Below are 5,438 nucleotides of genomic sequence, written 5' to 3' on the forward strand. Positions count from 1 at the left end.
AATCAAACATCTGACTGGCCACCGCATTCTGAAAAACATCTCATCTTATGACCCTCAAAATATTGCGGCCACCTGCGACCTTGGTATCTCTTTTTTTAGGGATCTTGGATCTCATGTAGTCACACAGAGATCTAAAAGAAGCAATTCCTGTTAGTATGCAAAAAGGTGGTGGTTCATACTCGGTAGTCATGTAAATGCAGAGAAATGTACTAGCAGCTGCAGGAATGCCTAACAACAAGCGGAACTTTAGACCAGAAAGACTTGACATGTATACCGTCGAACCAGAACCGTGAAGGCCAGGCAAAATGGCAGCAAGCCCACGCTAAGCCTTTAGCATAAACGAGCAAGGCTGATACTTTTTTGAGGTAACCTGAAGGGTTTTCTCCCGACTGTATTTTTGTACTAATATTTAAATTATGAATACAGAGCTGACGACATCAATCAACTGAGATAGCTGATGTTAAACTGAAAGCTACACAAAGCCTAGAAGGTAAAAAAGAGGTAGAAGAAAACCCATCAGAAGGATCTGGCCAAATTCTCGAAACAAGGCCGGTACTTAAATGTGTATTATCCTCATCATCAGTATCAGAGTACGATCTTCGTTGAACAACAGGAGTCGGGGCATTTCCTCAAAGACTGGATCTGCTGGCCTCTGAGACTTCCAAGGTTTATCCTCCTAGTCCTCATCCAGCTCCTCCTTCTCCTCCTCCTCATCATCCTCGTCCTCATAGTCATCATCCAACTCTTCCTCCTCTTCCTCCTCTCATCATCAGCATCGTCATTCTCGTCCTCATGATCAGCATCCAACTCTTCCTCATTATCGCCCTCCTCCTCTTCCTCATGATCCTTGTCCTCCTCTTCCTCATGATCCTCCTCCTCCTTCTCCTCAATGTCACAAGTATCGGGATTTTGTTCAAGTGCAGGAGTTGTTAAAATAAGTCCAAAGCCACCGTCGATCTACCGATGATCAAGCAATCACACCAGCACGACACCGAGATTTGTTAACGAGGTTCACCGATATGGCTACATCCTCGGGGCATGACTACGGGCGCTCCTCCCCATGACTCCGTCACAATACCGCACCCGGCTGCCCGGGCGCCGGCACACGCCGCCGGCTCCCCCGCGTACCTGTGCTATTATGTTGGCATTGATTACATCGTGTGTCTAGCCCCGCTATATATGAGAGGCCTAGGATACAAGTGTCCTACCAGGACACGACTCCATATCCTGCCTACACACCGTACAACTCCAAGTCCAATTGTAACCTAACTTGTACAATAATATTCGACACAACTCTAACAAACTCCACCTTGGCGAATATTCTTCACCACTTTGAATTCATTCATGCGTCGAACCTCCATGTACATTGGACTTGAGATACGCCATGAGCATCGCTGCTACTCCCAGACTTCATGTGATTCCATCTGCAACTGTAGTCCCTTCTCGTCTTTTTCACAGTTAACACTCGAGCAAAATTAAGTTCCTCATTACTGTACCTTGTGCTTCCAACTTCCGGAGTATCCGTTCAACGACATCACACACCGACCATTGTTTGCGTGAAAAAATGAACAACTCACATATTGGACGCCACATATAAGAGTTACGTGAACTCAACGTCACCACTCTTTCTCTACTGCTTGTCTGAAACTTGAAGAAATTTCACTGTCGCCCTGTGTCAGCCTGAGTCAAGTTCGCAGTTGTCTCACACTTCTTCCGGATAGTCTCTGACATGTCCCACCGCTATAGCACTCCGCTTCCTTCTGCCCTGTCATCCGCACTTTGCCATGTGCACCGAACACCACAGAATATACGGCCATGTACTCTCTCAGCTGTTGACAATTTTAGACTTTCCACCACTTTCTCAGATTCTCCACGGTCAACTCTTGTCCATCAACTAGCACCGATAGACCCAGTCACCAACTTGAATCTGGTACTCGTCAACACTGCTTCAGCACCCTTGCACACTTTGTCTGACCACATGTCTGACCACCAGTGCCTTGGTCTGTCGCTGTGTCCCGTGCTTATCACACGCCTCGCCGCTATCACTGCGTCGAGCCTCTACTGTCCTGGTCGAGTCTCCCGGGTAGCTAGCCCCAACTGCCTCAACCCCCACTGCAAAGAACCATCGATCATCACCGACCGATGCCGAGTATCACGTCTCCATCAGACCACTGGTACCCAGTCCGATCCACATGTCTCTCGCTATCCCGCTGAAATAGGCTTCGATTCTCCGATATCTTACACCGCAGCCCCTCCATCAGCACAGAGCATAGTCATCCATCAGACTCCAGCTCCACCTTCAACATGACTCCATGTAGCTGCGCTATGCTACCCCCGCGCTTCGTCGATTTCAAACTCTCATGTGTGCACTGCCTTGAATCAACCCTGCGCCGTAGTCTTGTCGAAGCCGCACAAGTCCTTGGGCCTGCACCGCGTGTTTCCACGCCCCAGAAGTCGGCCACCATCAGCAATACGCTCCTATGTCGTCGTCGCTGAAATCACCGCTGTCTTCTGTTTTGACCAACATCCACGTCAGTCCATCAGACAATCCAGTCCGACCCAGCCGAAATTATCCGACTGCAACCATGCTCCACCCTGCGTCGTGTCCACCCGCACATCCATGCATTGCTTGACGCCCTGTGTATGCATGATCCCTCACGACGCGCTCCAGACTTCACAAGCCTTGTACGCACGCCGCCGTTGCCGCACACGCCCATCTTCCATGGACCTGCAACCGCGCCTTTATGTTCTGTACCATGCACTTCTACCATCCCGTGCATACATGTATGTGTACCAAGCAAATAGAGCCAATTGGAGAATCCCTGTAGTAGCCTTCCCATGCGCACAAGATCAATACGGTCATCCTTGCTCACGTGCAGCCTCAAAGCTTTCATCTCCGTCCCTGCTTTTTCTTTGCTTCTGATGGAAATATGCACGCACAAATACCTGACGCCCCTTTTTTCTTTAAACAAGTCTCTCTACGTACATGACCTCCACGTCCCATCACAGCTCCATCGCCATGCTGCTACTCCAGCCGCGTGCACCAGCGTTGCTGCACGCCTCATTGCAGAATGCCCAGCCCATGTGGGCGTTCGCAGCCGTCCTGCGCTTCAGCAGCTATGCCGCCGCCTGGTAAACCCTGATGTCGCTTCTGGCCTGAAGCCACGCAGCCTGCTTCCCAACCAACTTAGCCCACTATTGCCACGTGCGCCGGCCACTGCCTGGCCCGGGAACCTGCTGCATCGATGCCTCCGGCTGCTTGCTGCCTCACGATGGAACCGATCCCTACATGGAACCACGTGCACTCCACCTTTACGTCTTCCGAATCGATCTTCTACAGGCTGCTGCCTGAGTCCTGACAACTCGTACGCGTGCCTTCGGTGCACGATCGATCACGCCGCCCGCATCCGTGTTGCTTCCGATCTCGCCGATATGCTTCCAAATCTCATCGATCCAATGAATTTCTGTCGACTTAATCTCCCGAGATTGCTCCCGAGTTTCAATCGCTCGACACACCACGGATCGAACCGATTTTACTGCGACATCCCGGCTCATCACCTCTAGATCAACAAATCACGGCCTCAAATCGAACCTTGACCATGATACCACTTGTTAGAATAAGTCAGAGGCCACCGTCGATCTACCGATAATCAAGCAATCACACCAGCACGACACCGAGATTTGTTAACGAGGTTCACCGATATGGCTACATCCCCGGGGCATGACTACGGGCGCTCCTTCCCACGACTCCGTCACAATACCGCACCCGGCCGCCCGGGCGCCGGCACACACCGCCGGCTCCCCCGTGTACCTGTGCTATTATGTTGGCATTGATTACATCGTGTGTCTAGCCCCGCTATATATGAGAGGCCTAGGATACAAGTGTCCTACCAGGACACGACTCCATATCCTGCCTACACACCGTACAACTCCAAGTCCAACTGTAACTTAACTTGTACAATAATATTCGACACAACTCTAACAGGAGTCGGACCCATTTCTGGAAAACAAGATCTGCTGAGACCTAAAGGTTGACGATGAATGGTGGCTTTGAGCATGATGTCGTTTTCATCATCAGAAACCTTTCCCTTGAGAAGTATCAAGTCATACACTGTCGGAAGCCCATCAGAGAGTGAAGAGCTCCTTATGTGGCAGCTTGTACTTCCACAACAGCCGGTCGTTAGGCAGTCGTAGCTCATAGTACATGCGAACCTGAATTCCGTAACGTTTGGTTGGACGCAGACGACTGAGATGGCATGTCCAAAAGGCTTCGTTGCCATGCTGAGCAAGAAAAAATAGCTGGTGTCGGTGCATTGCAGAACATGTAAGCCCGGTTTTAGGCGGAGAGACACCGTGCCAGAGTCTGGAAGGTTTGTAGACGGACACTTGTGCTGGGCAGCGAAATGGTCCAGGAGCATCTTTGTTGGCCCAGCGAATTCACAACCGGGCTCTGGGCAGAAGCATGGGGCATTCGGGCATGCTTTCTCGTGTTCTTCTTTCTTGTAGTAGGTGAACTTCTCCGCGCATCCGTACTTGTCATTGGAGCAAGCAACTGTGACTGACTGGACGACATGTTCCATTCCAAAGCAGCGCTTGAAGGAAGTTTTGGCAGAGCATGTCGGGCACTTGTAGTCCAGTTGATCCTCACGTTCACGGCACGAGGAGCATATGAAATGCCCCACAGAGCACTGCAGAATAGAAAGAATTAATTGGATCATCGTAAGAGTAAATCTTACCAGCGACAAAGAATTGAAATACCACACGACAACATGATAGGTAACCACCACAGACATTCCATCATTTGAGCTAACATAGCGATTATGTTATGTTTACACAAGAAACAATTTCTTTCCAATTAAGTAGCACTACATCCAAAAATAAATTCATCCAAGCTCTACTTTTAACTTCTGCTTTATCATGAATGAAATAAAAGGTTGAGTTCAAAGACAAGTGAACACGCACATAGATGCAGTACCTGGAATATCGGAGGCCTGAGGGGTGCAGAGCAGATAGTACAGTCAAGGGTCTCCAACCCCACGGTGACATTCAGCTTCTTGGAGCTGCTCCCCCCCTCTCGCTGCGCTTCAACTTTTCTTTTGCTGGAGCTACTACCGTTGATCGCCATTTGCCAACGAAATTCCAAGGTTCCCGCACTATCTTTCTTGGTGTGTACTGCTAGAATCACAGACGCAAACCGAGATCCAAACCTATTGATCAACACAATCTCCCTGCTCCTTTCACCTGTTCCACGAGACGCACTAACAGAAGTCATGGAACTGGTAGTTGGTCTGGTGCTGCAGGCATAAGCTAGAAAGGCAATTGTTTTGGGCAAAATACCAAAGGAAACTGCAATTTAACACATATGTTGGTTTCTTGTTTGAAGAAGAAAGTATTTGAGATATAAGAGCGACAATGCATAATAATCTGACAAAGAAACT

At 49.4% G+C, this 5,438-nt stretch overlaps 1 pseudogene; it reads right to left on the reverse strand.

Annotated features, from left to right (window-relative positions):
• Positions 1 to 676: 676 nt before the first annotated feature.
• LOC147989890 (E3 ubiquitin-protein ligase SINA-like 7) lies at positions 677 to 5,226 on the reverse strand (annotated as a pseudogene).
• Positions 5,227 to 5,438: the final 212 nt, after the last annotated feature.

The sequence above is a fragment of the Triticum urartu genome, chromosome 1A (genome assembly GCF_056163025.1).
Source record: "Triticum urartu cultivar PI428250 chromosome 1A, HENAU_Tu73, whole genome shotgun sequence".
Lineage (NCBI taxonomy): Eukaryota > Viridiplantae > Streptophyta > Magnoliopsida > Poales > Poaceae > Triticum > Triticum urartu.